Raw genomic sequence first — 14,877 nt, forward strand, 5'->3', positions numbered from 1 at the left:
TATGTCTGCATTTTGTGAAGTCTCTATGATGTTCTCTATGATGGAATGCATATTTATATTTTTTCTATAATAGAATATCTTCCATATTCATATTCAGAGATAGATATGACCATTCAGAGTGCATGATTGCAATCTTTTTTTTTCAGTAGTGTAATGGAAAGAAAAGAAGTCTTGAAAGGATCCCAGTTATTTATTTCATCAAGAATTAATCATTGGCTGGGCACATAGCTCAACTGGTAGAGTGCTTATCTATCATGCATGAGGCCCTGGGTTCTTTCTCCAGGGCTATAGAAGCATAGGGTGATGGTAAACACCTATAATCCCAGCACTCAGACAGTGGAATTGAAGGGTCTTGAGTTCAAGGTTATCCCCAGCTACTTAGATAGTCCAAAAGTCCAAGGCTAGCCTAGGCTATCTCCTCCCTCCCCCTCCCCCTCCCTCCCTCCCCCTCCCCTCCCCCTCCCCCTCCCCCTCCCTTCTCCCCCTCCCCCTCCCCTCCCCCTCCCCTCCCCCTCCCCTCTCCCCCTCTCCTCCCTCTCTCTTGGAATTATTAATTACTGACTGCTGTGTGCGTTCCCTGGAGATGTAAAGCTGCCTTCGGACGTGATTAGTTGGGCATGGAAGTTATAAACAAAGCCCTCACAGTCACCAATTTCCCTTCTCTGGGAGCAAAGAGCCCAAAGCATAGTGAGGAAAAATTTGATTTCCAGCTCTGTATGTTTGCTTTTGAGACATGTTTGGACATGGAAGCACACAACCAGAGAGGGGAAGAGAAAAAAACTCCAGAATAACCCAAGTGCCTGTGTAGCCTCCGTGACTTCAGTTCTGACAGAACTCAATGTTTCCTCCTTCTTTTACCTCCCACCCTCTTCTAGCACATTCCACACTGGCATCCACAGCTCTATTCAAGGTCCTGGGATAGGACTTGCATGCAAGCTTCATTTTCTTAAGCTATTTACACTCTTCTTTGGCAGTAATTTGTCACAATCACATTATGGTTTAAATTTAAATACATAACAGTCATGATCTTGTCTCTAAAGAAACCATTCAGAAGTCTTCCTTGTGGGTGTGAGGCGCCTTCAGCCTCACGTGCCATTTCTATTCAGGCTGTGGCAGCTGGCTGCCATGGAGTCCATTGCAAACTGCTTTTTATTAATTCTTTGATCTTTTTCACTTAATTTAATCAACTCATGTCTAAATATTGAGCCTAATGAGGTGTCTGTTGGTGTTTTGTTGGCAAAGGAATAAGGAAACCATTGTGCTTCAAAAACACTATTCTATAGAGATACCATGAGATTAATGCAGACGTGGGTTTCACTTCCTCGTCTATGTCTGCATGACTTCTTTCACTTGATTAAAAATATATTTGGGGCCAGAAGATAAATCAATAGGTAAAATTGCTTACAGCTTGCCATGCAAGTCTGATGGCCTGAATTCAATCCCTGGAACCCTGGTGGAAGGAGAAAACTGCCCCCTAAAGGCTGTATTCTGACTTCTCCTCTGACCTGTGCCATAGGACAGGTGTGCTCACATTGACATATACAATATACACAAACACACACACACACACACACACAGAGACAGAGAGAGACAGAGACAGAGAGACACAGAAACAGAGAGACGCAGAAACAGAGATATTTAGATTTTATTTTTTAACATATGCGTGTCTGTGCCTGGAAGGTACAGTGCTCACAGAAGCCAGAGGAGGGCATTGGATCTCTCAAAGTACAAATTACAGGCAGTTATGAGTCACCTCATCTAGGTGCTAGAAATGGAACTTGGGTTCATCTGCAAAACTAGGACACTTCCTTAACTGCTGAGCCACTTCTCCAGCAATAAATAATAATTAAAAACACCAATTGTTATTATTTTGTTTTTCCCAGACAAGGTTTCTCTGTGTAACCCTGACTACTCTAGAGCTCACTCTGTAGACCAGGCTAGCCTCAAACTCACAGAGATCTGCTTGTCTCTGCCTCCCGAGAGCTGAGATTAAAGGCGTGTGTGTTGTTACCACCCAGCTGACCACTTATATTTTAAGAAAGATAGCCATCTGGCTTTAAGTTGAGACAATGGGAGATTAAAGCTTACATACTGTTTACATTTTATCAATTAGTTAATGGAATTTCCAATAAAAAGATTAACACTGGGCTTCGGTGAGGCTTGACTGGACCCTTGAGATCAGCTCTGTCCTGGTTGAAGGAAGGAGAGTGGATAATGATGATTTCATTTGGATCTGAACGTGGACAAGGATAAGCATCTGGACACTTCATTTGATGCACACTGAGCAATCAACATGTTCTCAGCGTCATCACTGGCTCTGGGGATACAGAAATGAATGTGACCCAAGTAGCCTACTGCTTATTTGCCCCATGAAAGTCAATGTTGTCTGTGTGAGAGCAGGGAGCTCGTCTCTCTCCACCCCTGCTGTCCTTAGCAAGCTCCAGTTGGTGGCTAGAAGTCCAGTCCCAGGTAAGACTTGACTCTGTCTCATAAGGTAGAAAGAGTGAAAGATCGTTCTTAGATTATTTGTTCCTATGCGAGGACTAATCCCTGTGTCTAAAACAGACTTAGAGGAGCACACGGGCAGAGCCAGGTGTTTTCCTTCCATCCGGGAAACACGATGCGGCAGAACGAGTCGAGTTTATAGGAGGACTTTGAATCCTTCCAGCTACTTTTTAAATGGGATCACATGAAACCTAGCCCTTTTGATGATGTGTGTCACAAGTGACTTATGCGGGGAATTTCACATGGAAATTACCTCACTGGAGGCCTGCTTTGGTGTTCAAATACCTAGAGGCTGGGGCAGGTGCCTAGAGGGCTCACTGCTTGCTTCTCTCTCCTCTGTGTGATTTCCAAAAGGGCAAAGCAAACTGCAGAAATCAAAGAGCATTGAACTCTTAGTTTGAAAACATCTCAAGGCAATCAAGAAGGGAACTGATCCAGTCTCTAAAAACAGAGGTTGTGATTTGTCCCCAAACATCAGACAGCCAACTTTTGCTAAATTAACTTGGTTGACGGGTAGTCATACAGAATGACATTCTATAAAAAGAACAGATTTGGGGGCTGGAGAGCTGGCTCAGTTAGTAAAGAGTTTGCCATGTAACTGTGAAAGAACCTGAGTTTGGGTCTCCAGTATCCATGAAAAAAAAATTAAGCTGGGGGATTTGAGACAAGCAAAATCTTAAAGCTTGCTGGCCAGTCAGGACATCCAAATTAACAAGCTGCAAGTTAGGTGGTAGACCCCCACTTAAAACAAGGTGCCGGGGGACTGAGAAAAAACACTAATATCAGTCTCTGGCCTCTCTATACATGTATACCCCCATCATTGCCACCCAGAGAGAGACAGATACAGAGACAGACAGAGAGAGACAGAGAGAGATTTAGGATTTAGAATGCAGCTCTTGCCACTGCCAGCTGAGAAGACTTGGGGGAAATCATTTAGTCTCTGTTGACCTTCCTAGACCCCATCATAAAATATTTCCAGTAATATTTGTCTTGCTGACCTCTGGGGTTGCCATTAAAATCACTCCAGAGAGGGTGTGATGGCTAGTTTTATGTCAGCTTGACACAAGGGAGAACCTTGTGGCAAGAGGGAGCCTCAGCTGAGAAATGAGCCCACCCGATTGGCCTGTGGTGCATTTTCTTGATTGGTGATATGTGTGGAAGGAGGACATAAGCTCACTGTGGGGAGTACCACTCCTTGGTTGGTGGTCCTGGGTGCTGTAAGAAGGCAGGCCACATAAGCCATGAGGGGCAAGCCAGTAACCAGGGCTGCTCCTTGGCATCTACATCGAATCTTACCTCCACATTCCTGCCTTGATTTCTTGCCCCGATTTCCCTGGATGATGGACTACAAACTGCAAGACGAAATAAACCTTTTCCTCCCCAACTTGATTTTGCTCATGGTGTTTTATCACAGGAAAAGAAAGCATAACTAAGACACAAAGAATCCTGAAGCTCTGTTTATTGTAGTCGCACCGCTCTTACATTCTTAACTCCGCTGAGATGCCCCCAAGTGTTGCATGGAAATCGGTCCACAAAGGGTTCCTCTCTTATGTGATAGAGGCATTATTGCCTAATGACCAGCTGCTTCATTCCCACCAAGCATTCCAGACATTTCAGAGCAGGAACAAGGTCTATGGGAAAAGTCAAAAGGAGACCGGTCAGAGGAATTCCACTGGCTGTTCCCAGGGCCCTGTGTACAAAATGGCCCCCTGTGCCTTGTTATTTTTCTGTGGTCGCTGATGTCTACAGCTTCCTATACGAGGGCAAATGCAGATCTGGGTGACAGTGAATGAGCAGTAAGTGTGTCCATAACTAGTTTTCTAGTGCAAAGGGCGTGTGTCTCATCTATGGGATTGTGCCCTCCACCCAGGGCTGCTCCTTGGCATATACATAGAATCTTACCTCCACATTCCTGCCTTGATTTCTTGCCCTGATTTACAGTACTCTTCAACTGTAAATGCAAACAGCACAGGGCTGCCAATCTTTCGGCTAAGGAGAGTGACATGCTCAAACTTTCCCAGGGCTCCACACGGCTGACTTCAGCTGGTGTTCTAGGACAATGTGATACTAGCGTCTGACCTAAACCTTGAGTCTCATAGACCAGATGGTTTATGTCCACGTGTTGTGTTTAAAATGGACTCACTGGACACCTTAGCCTAAGGCTCTGTGGCGCATGGCAAAGTTGGGAAGCACCTACCATCTTGTTGGAGTGGAACAAGATTATTCTACTCTGGCTGTTCCTTGCCTTGGCTTTTGGCTTACTTTAAGAAACTGGAAATAAAAGAAATCATGACCTATAGCTCTGTCCCCAGGTATTGAAAATGTAACCCATAAGTCAAAACTATTACTAGAAAAAGAATTAAGACTTTGTTTTGTGGGTTAGAGAAATGGTTCCATGGCTAAGAGTATTTGCTGCTCTTGTGATGGGCCCAGGTTTGGTTCCCAGCACCTACATGATGCCTCCTAACTATCTGTAACCCCAGTTCCAAGGAATCCAACACTCTCTTCTGGCCTGTGTGGGTGCTACATGCATGTGGGGTGTGTGTGTGTGTGTGTGTGTGTGTGTGTGTGTGTGTGTGTGTGTGTACATGGACCACACATACACATAAAAATTGTATATATACATATATATGCACATACATACATACATACATACATGCATATGTGATAGTGCAGTTACCCATGCAGTCCAGAAGAGGACACTGGATTCCCCGACAGGTGGTTGTGAGCCATCCATTTGGGTGCTGGGCACTCAAGTCCTCTGAAAAATCATTAAGCTTTCTTACCTGCTGAGCCATCTCTACAGTCCTTTTAATATATACAAAAATTAAGGGCAGACAGCATACAAGACTAAACCAGACAAAGCCCTAGCATGGAGAAGAGGAAGTAGACACAAAGCCCAACCTCTAACCAAGAAGCTATTTGTAACTGACTAGAAGAAAGAAAAATCAGTTTTCTCCAGTGGAGTCTCTGAGCATATCGACCCCATTAATGCCGACCATGCCCAGGACTAGATGGCTAACAAACAAACTCCATTGTTTTGTTTTTCGGGAGGGCTTACATTAGGTTTTTGTTGTTGCTGCTTTGTTTTTGTTTTTGAGAGAGAGAGAGAACCTGAAGATGAGAGGGTAAGGAGGTTTGAAGACATTTAGGGAAGGCATTTAGGGAGGTGAAAAATATAATCAAAATATATTGTATAAAAACTTTTTAAAATAAAAATCAACTTTAAAAAAAAAAGAACAGAAGATTACGAGCCGGAGGGATGAGTCAGTGAGTGACAGGTTTGCCATTGAAATCCTGACAACCCGAGTTTGAGCTAGGGCCCACTTAAATATTTGGCTAGCATGAATTTTGGACTTAGTAGGTTAGAAAGGGAAGAAGACATGTATCTGGGAGGGATCGGGGGTCTGGAGCAGTATGGGGAGTGGATAAGATCAAAGCACACTAAGTACATATGTGAAATTCCTGAAGAGTAAATAAAAATTTGTTACGTGGAAGGTGAACACATGACCTCCACATGTGCACTGTGGCGTGTGTGCCCTCCCCTCGCCAACACACACCATGCACACACACATACATACACAGTAATATATTTAAAAATGAAGCCCGTTACTTCTTAGCACCTTGGAACCCAAGCAGTTAACATCACACACAACACATGAAGCTCCGGCACTCACCAAGAAAGGATGGCGAAGGGATGGTGAAGTGATCAGATGGGAGGGACATCCCATCAGAGTGTCTCAACAGCCTGAGGCTTGTCCAGGCCAGGCTTCCACCCCTCAGGATGTTCAATGGCCATCCATGCTAAACACCAGCCTCAGGTAAACAGTGACTCTGAGTTGAAGGATGTTGTTTTCCTCAGAAGTCTGCGTCTTACACGTCCGCATCCACGAGAAAGTTATCAAAGACATCAACCACTTTCCCATGAGAAATCTAGAACTTTCATCCTTACATAAATGATTCTTTCCTCCCTGGTGCTTCCAGCAAGTAGAGAACTCTTCACAGTGCTTTAAAAATAAACATCTGACCTCCGTTCGCCCTGCTCTGGATGCGTTCTTACTACTTCTCCAATCAGAAGCCATCTTGCCTAGAAAAATCTACCCTTGTTCTTCTGTTAAAAATGGAAAGAACTTGGCTGAAGCAAGAGCGGCATGAATTATTCCCAGGCCGTGGAAAAATAGAGAGGGGTGCAGCTAAGAGCCTCATTTAAAACATCAAAGCCTTTTCTCTGCATTTTATGTGTTCTTATTTTATTCCAAAAAGGAAAGATTTCCCCTGTCTTCATACTTTACAAATAGGCTCCTCTGAAATCCCATATTTAAACTATACCCTTTGCCTTCCTTGAAATTTTAAGAACTCTGTAAAGTTTCCTTAGCTTCTGCAGCTTTCTACGGTCACATGATCACATAGAACTAGATGCTGGGTGGGGTAGGGGAGGGTTTCTCTGCTTTCCAGATGCAGAAGAGCAATGAAGGGTGAAGAAAGAAGCCGATACTCACAGGGGGCTCATAGTACGCTAAACTCATCCTAGTTTCCTCTTTCATTCCCTGTTATCTGTTCACTCGCTCAGGTACCCAGCAGGCTTTGATGAAATGATGAAATACTTGCCATCAATGAGCTGGTACCAGAACAACTGGAGCGAGAGGCTATCCCAAAAGCTGTTGCCTGTCTGTGGGATATGTTCTTCTAGCTGGGCTGCCTTGTCTGGCCTCAAGGGGAGAGGATGCACCCAGCCCCACAGAGACTTGATGTGCCAGGGTGGGGGAATAGCCATAGGGGCCTCCACCCTCTCAGAGGAGAAGCTAGGGAGTATTGTGGGTTGTGGGAGAGGGGTGACTGGGAGGAGGCGCAGTGAGCAGGATGTAAAGTGAATTAAAATATTTTATATATAGAATTTTATATATTTATTATATAAAATCATTATATTTTATATATAATGTATTATATGTTTATTATATAAAATTATAATGTATTATATATTATATATTACATATATCATATATTATGTATAAAACACTGAGGAGGGAAGATGGGAGGGGAAGGAGAAGTTGGAGGAGAGAGAGAGAGGTTAGTGCCATTGAGGCATTAACAAAATGTTCCAAAAGCTGAGGAGAGGAGACATTCTTCAAGGTGATTGTTACAACTCTCAGTAATAATTTGTATTAAGGTAATTGGTATGCAAAATGAATTTCCCTCAAAGCACAGCTCTGTTAGGTGCAGTCTATATATCCCCACAGTCTGTATTCTCCCACAGTTCCATGATGCGTTACCTATGCCCAGCCAGCTGAGCACGTTGAAGCTTCGTCTGCTGTCTAGCAAATCTATCTTTGCTACTCATTTATAAAAATATTCTCATGTTCATAATTCCATAGTGGCATTAAAAACATGTTCCACTAAAACAACAACAACAAGAGATTCTCATGCATGGAGTAAAGACCCATGTTAAGGGGCGGGAGAGGTGGCACAATGGTTAAGAGCACTTGGCTGCTCTGGCTCAGTTCACTTCCCAGGACCCATACATTCCATCACAACCAGTCCCAGAGGATCCAACACACCCTTCTGCACTCTGCAGGCTCCTGCAGGCAAGCAATGCACCCAAGTTCATACAGACAAACACGCTCACACTAAAAGATTGTCATTGTAATTGTAAATTGTAAAACTATGATGAAATACAACTCTACAACAGGTGAACTTTATAAAATAAATATAAAAGCCAAAACCGAAAAGGGCATGTACAATTTTAAAGCAAAGGGCATCTCTTGCTTATGGTCTTGACATGCATGCGGGCTGCTGGAGACTGGTTTGCAGAGGTGTTGGTGATTGTGAGGAGGACACATGGTAGACAGTGAGCAATGACTGTAGAGCCTGGGAAGTTTCAGAGCATCCTAGATAAGAAGTAGTCCTTGTATTTGACCTGTCTTGATAGGGTCCAGTTGCAAAGATATTCAGTATTTCCCTTCTAAGGTATGACAAGCCAAAACAAATATGGAAAGGTCGCCAAGTCACTGGTAAATAATCCAGTGTTGACTTTTAATTTAGAAATAATGGAGCAAATCGATCCCAGCCTCTTTCTGTGGCATATTGATTCATGTTGCCTTGAACTTTCTCTCATTGTTTATCCTTCTTTTTTACCTTGTTATTTTCCTGCTGATAAAATAGGTGGCTGAGGGCACGGGACCTTTGTGACTTGATCTATTCTGAGCTCACAAATTCCCTCCATTTTTCCTCCTTGCAGATTGGGGTTTCCTTTAGGTCTAGGCACGTGCAATACAAAGAACCTTGAAATGATATATAACGTGCAGAAAATCATACAGCCCTTAACTGTATGATCACCTTAACCACGTGAAGAATTTTCACATAGCAGACATGCCTGTGAGGTCAGCATCTATAGGAACAAAGGCACTCAGAAGCTCCCTCCAGGACTTACTGCCATCATTGCTACCTTATTCTGATCTCTGATGCCAGATGTATATCTAAGTTTATATTGACGGACTATGATAATTTTGGGTGTCTTGTCTAACCTCATGTCTCTCAGATGGATGTCCTCCGTTCTCAGTGCCATATTGTTTCATTCTTTGCCTGACACAGTTTCTCTGCTTTGAGGTTGATAGACACTAAGGTAACTTTCTCTGTGACTACAGTGAAAGGCGATGCTCTGAAGATTCCGGTTACTGTTGTCTGACAAACACACACAGTAGCAAAACTACAGTTATGAAGTAGCAATGCAAATAATGTTATGGTCCAGGGTCACCACAGCATGACAAAACTGTATTAAAAGGAAGATTAAGAACCACTGTTCTAAGGGAAAAACTCCCTCTCTCAGCAGCCAGCAATTGCTAGTAGCTCCTAGGCTAGATGTAGGTGTTGATAGCCTTCACTGCTCCATGCTGGGATGTTGCCTGGCTTGATCTTGTGCACGGGTCTTGTGCGCAGCTACTGAGTTTGTACATGTAACTGTCCTGCTGTATCCTGTAATACAGTTTCCTTATAACCTCACAGCTTCTGGCTCTTACAGTCTTTCCACCCTCCTCTTCCCACAACAATCCCCAAGCTTTAGAAGGAGGAGGTGTGATATAGATGCCCCAGTTAGAGCCAAGCACTGAGAAGGTCCTCATTCTCTGCATGCTGACCAGTGGTCAGTGTCTGGGTTAACACCATTGCTGAGAATTCAGCAATATGCTAATCTATGGGCATAGCAGTAAATCATTAGGACTTAGTTCAAGTTACACTCTAGAGCTCTAGTACTAAACCAGCATGGCACTGACATTTAAAAAGACATGTTACCCAGTGGAATAAAACTGAGGGCCCAGATATAAATAAATGAATACTCCTACATCCACCTGTTTCAGACCAAGAGTCAAAACAAAAATCACCGACTGGAAGAAAGATAGCATCCCCAAGAAGTGGTGATGGCCACCCTCCTTCTTCTTCCTTTTTTCCCTCCTTCTCTCATTCCTTTTCCTCTCCTCTCTCCTCCTCTCCTTTCCCCTCCTTCTCCTCCTCTACCTCCTCTTCTTCTTCCTCTCCCCCTTCCTCCTTGTTTTCTCCTTCTTCCTCCTCTTCTTCCTCCTTCTCTCATTCCTTTTCCTTGCCTTCCTCCTCTTCTCCTTTCCACTCTTCCTCTTCATCCTCCTCCCTTTCCTTTTCCTCCTCCCCTTCCTCTTCCTCTTCCCCTTCCTCCTCCCCTCTCCTTTCTCCTCCTTTCCTTCCCATCCTTTTTTTGTGGTTGTTGTTGTTGTTCATTTGTTCTCTCAAAGTATAATAGACATACAGTAAAGTGGATTCTTTTTAGTTGAGTTCTGAACTTTTTGTAGTAGCTAATAACTACCACAAATAAGATCTACAAGAGCCCCAAGATCAAACTCTCCTTGTAAACTCTAAGCGTTTGCTGTGCACCTCTGTGGGACAACACAAGAGAAGTGTGCTCTTTGTGTTTCCTTTGTGTTCTATTTTGTTATGAGACAAGCTCTTGCAACATAGGCCAAAGTGACCTTGAGCTCAATACTGTAGCTCAGGCTGGCCTCAGCTCCCCACTGCTAAGATTACAAGCATGTGCTGCCTTGCCTTGTGGGGTTTTGCAGTCCTCTTATGCCATCTTGTTTGAGAACAGTGGCTGTCTTGGTAGAAAGCACTGGATTTGGGGGTAATGGGAGCTCTACCGCTTTCCTTCTCTCTGGGATGGTGACCCCTGAGCTTCCGGCTATTGCAGCAGCTTTCTGATGCCTCAGGAGAGATCTTATATTTTAGTCAAGTTTTTCAGCTGTCTCCAATCATAACATTGGGCTGTCCCAAGCTAGTCTCCTCTAGGCAGGTACCTCAGTTGGTCTATACACACTCAACAAGCTCATCAAAAGCCTGCTTCATATCAGGTTTTGTAACTGGTTCTAGAAAAGCCTTAGCAACTATGATAACTCCCGGTGTTTAGTCAGGGAGAGATCTTTGGAGTAAGACTATTATGGCTTACATTTCAACTCTATCATTATTAACTATGCAGCAATGATCCTGAATCTGTTTCTTTACTTTAAGATGGTGAACACTGAACAAGGTAACACATGCCAAGTCCCTTGGACATAGCAGACACTCAGTAAGCTCTAGACACTACTATGCAATATGTTATTATTTCTAATATACTCATCTCTTAGAAGTGTTAGGGATGGGATAGTACTGGGTGGTCCTGGAAGGAGAGTGAACTGGCCTTTTTTTTCACAGTTACAAGGTCTTCCACATGTGTTAGGATTCATAACACATCTCTTTCCCTTATTCCCTTAAAAGATCAAATAACTATATATAAACCAGATGAGTTGAAGATATCTTAAAAAACTATTCTTCAAGTGCTTTATATTGGGCTGAGGAACCGAGAGACCAGGATAGTTAAGCAACTCATTCAAGATCTGTCTGCTCATTGGTGTTTATGTAAATGCCCTAAAATTGTCCATTCCCTCCATTCTAACAGACTTCCAACTTCCATACTAAACTACACAAGCGAGGCAGAGACAAGTACTAATGTTTTATTTACCACTGACTCATTTTTGAATAAACTCCACAGATCTATTTTTAAATATTTTATTTTAATATCCATCTCCATGGGTACCTGATTCCCTGCCAACCGAGGCTGGAAGAGTTGCTTCCCGTTCCTTTCCCATTGTGAGCATCACGTCCTGTAGCTTTCCCTGCTCTGCAGGTCATTAGATAAATGTTCTGTCTTATCATCCACCACAAAAGACTGAATGGAACACATGTAAGACCACACGAAACACTCTTCATGTTCCCAAGTGTGTAGAAGTGCCTCTCAACCTTATCCACAACACAAAGTATCTGGTGTTCTTCTGGCCTCTTCTAGCATCTACCTAGACCCTCATGTCTCCTAGCAAAGATAGCACTTCTGAAAACACCTTCTGAGTGACCACCCCCAAATCCCGTGGGGACAGAGCAGTGTGGATGAGTTTCAGAATCACAAGCATACAAAAGTCCACACCAGTATTTGCTATTGGAACATTGTTCTCAGAGTTCTATGCAGGGGTCTTCTTCCATGAGCTGTACCTTCAGTCTAGCCATCTACTCTTCATTAAAGACCATCCTCCCCCATCGGTCTCAGTACATTTTCTGCTGCTAATAGAATGATGCAGGTTGGGTAATTTGTAAAGAAAAGAAATTGAGCTGGGTGTGGTGGCCCATGCTTCAGTCCCAGCACTCAGGAGTTCAGAAGCAGGTGAATCTCTGAATTTGAGGCCAGCCTGGTCTATATAATGAGTCCAGGTCAGCCAGGGCTGTGTAGAAAGACCATCAAAATCACACACACACACACACACACACACACACACACACACACACACACACACACACACACAGCACTTGGCTTCTCACAGTTTCTAAGGCTGGAAAAGTCAATACCAAGGTGAGGGCTTCTAGATCCTTTATGTTGTGTGTGATACCAAGTGTTCTGGTCTCTCTTTCTCAGAAAGCCACTGATTCCATCATGATGGCCCTACCATGGTGACCTGGTCTATTCTTGATTATTAGGCTCCCAAAACTCCATTCCAAATTCCATGTGAATTTGGGGATTAGGTTTCCAGTGTATGGACTTTGGGGAGAACTGACATGATCAAACTAGACTACTAACCCTACCTACTCCAGTAGCCTCTATAACATCCTGTTGTTTAGTTTACTTAATCAAAAGTATGCATTGGCTTTAGTTGAGCAGCATGTAAGCTCCATGAAAATAGACTCTCTGTTCATCATCACATTCCTAGTCCTGGAGCAGAGTACTCACTCAATAAGTAAGCAGACTGTGGCTTCAGACAAACCTATCCTGCTTTGTCAACCTCTGGTTTGAGTACTGGCTTCACTACTTCCTAACTGGAAGTGACAAGGAGTCATTAGGCTTGGTGGCCTTAACTTACCACTTAAACACAGCGAACTTTTAAATCCTTATCCTACAAGGTTTTTATAGTGATCAAATAAAGTACAAGTGTGTGATGTGCTAACACAATTCTTAATAAATAATAACTATTACTGTTACTTTCATATAATGAGTACAAAGGATATTATGGATCAAGTATTATTTGCTAGAAATAATAATGTTGACATTCCGGGTCCTAATTCAGCAGTGGAAGGTAACATGTTAAATTAATTCTTCAACTGGTACTTCATGCTGGATAAAGTATCAGCCAATTTTATTAAGTTCCCTAATTTAACCTTTCCAATGGCTCCTTGTTGCAGCAAGACATTACCTGAAACCCTTTCGTGGTATCCATTTGGAAATATTTTGAGTCTGATGACAAGGAGACAATCTCTCCTTTCCTGTCATTACACCCTGGTTCTCCCATAGTGAAAGTTTTCGTGTATAACCCATTTCTCCCCATGCCTGGGTAGATGCTTAATTCAAAGGAGCAATAAATAGCGCCTGGCTGTTTGCCACCAGCTTGCTAGGGACTGGGGAAGGACGACAGGCTCATTCGCCATGTGTCTAGCTCCCTCCCTCCCTTCCTTTACCTCAGTCTTTTCCTTCCTTAAGTACGTCTGGTCTAGACTCAGCTTGGTCTGCAGAGAGCTTGGCAAGGGTTTCAGAGCAGGGTCAGCCAGAATGTCTGTGCTTGGCACTGCACGGTCGGCTCTGGCTAGAAGTGATAAGGTGAGGGATGGTTCCCACGGACAGGGATTGCCTTGAAACAGAGTAGAAAATCCACTCATTTCTCATCTGCAGACCTGCAACCCGAGCACAAAGGGAAAGGCTTCTCTCCCAGTTCTTTTGTTATTTGCTTTGTTTTTCTGTCTCACTCTCAGGACAGTGCACACGCATGCACGCACGCACACAAGGACACTAGGACAAAAAAGGATTTTCCACCTACATTTAGCATACTTCTTTCCCTAGTTTCCTTTTACTCACTCCCTTTTTCAAAAAGTAAGAATGCTGAATATATTAGGAACAGAGAAAAAGAAAGTAGGCAAATAAATGTCGGTCCTGTCAGAGTAGGTGTATGGCCACACATCCTTCTCTGCCTTTACATTTAGGATAACATGACATTTACTTTCTTCAAAATGAAAATGTATGATAATCCCCCCATATACATACATACATACATACATACATACATACATACATACATACATACATGTGGGGGCTTATTCTTATGTATGTGGTACACTGTGGAAGTTGGTGGACAACCTTCCTGTCAAGTCCCACCTTTCCACCATCTTTGACCAGGGTTCAGCAGGCAAGCTGGACAGGCAGTTCGTGGAGATTCTCCTGACTCCAACTCACATGCCCCTGGGCTTACAGACTTTGGGATACTGTCTCTACCTTTATGTGGATTCTGGAGACCTGAACTCAGGTGGTCTAGCTTGTATTCAGCAAGCACCTTTACCTGCTGAGCCATCTCCCCATGCACAATAGCTATTTCTAAACCAGGCCTATGTTCTTCCTTCAGCACTCGACTAATGATGGTACCTGAGGGAGAATCGATATCTGAAATGTGCATTCTAGAGTTGGGGGGATGGCTCAGTGGGTAGCTCACTTGCCTCCAAGCCTGAGGTCTCATGTTCAGTCCCCAGAACCTGCACAGTAGAAGGGGATGACTACAAGTGCCCTCTGACCTCCACTCTACACTGTGGCACACACTCAGAGAATAAATAATAAATAAATATACAAGAATGAATGAATACTCTACATTGACTATAGGTAATTATACTTAATTATTCAATCTTCCATTTTCTTCCAGATAGTCAATAACAGATTTCAAGATCATCAAATCCAACCCACGGGGGTGGACAGTCAAAGGTTCAGAAGTAGACACCTGACTGCTTCTGTGTAAGTAGAGTTTGTTGCTTTGGGCTCTGCTTATAGTACTTATATAACCTCTCTGCCTGATTTGC

General features: G+C 43.3%; 1 protein-coding gene and 1 long non-coding RNA gene across 8 annotated transcripts in view; one reads left to right on the forward strand and one right to left on the reverse strand.

The window, feature by feature from the left end:
- The window catches only part of Cald1 (caldesmon 1), a 176,975-nt gene that overhangs the window by 48,910 nt on the left and 113,188 nt on the right, over nt 1-14,877 (forward strand). For 5 of the 7 annotated variants that reach the window (XM_017321316.2, XM_006505348.4, XM_017321320.2 and 2 more), the window contains exon 2: nt 14,724-14,812. The exons of the other annotated variants lie outside the window; for them this stretch is intronic. The gene's annotated coding sequence lies outside the window, so the exon portion shown is untranslated. The remainder of the gene's footprint in view (nt 1-14,723; nt 14,813-14,877) is intronic. 7 annotated transcript variants of the gene reach the window in all.
- Nucleotides 3,950-6,511, reverse strand: Gm13861 (predicted gene 13861). Its single transcript, NR_167697.1, has 2 exons — nt 6,183-6,511; nt 3,950-4,136 (listed from the first exon to the last, which is right to left on the reverse strand). It is a non-coding gene; the product is annotated as a predicted gene 13861 (long non-coding RNA).

This window comes from Mus musculus, chromosome 6, assembly GCF_000001635.26.
Source record: "Mus musculus strain C57BL/6J chromosome 6, GRCm38.p6 C57BL/6J".
In the NCBI taxonomy this organism is placed as follows: domain Eukaryota; kingdom Metazoa; phylum Chordata; class Mammalia; order Rodentia; family Muridae; genus Mus; species Mus musculus.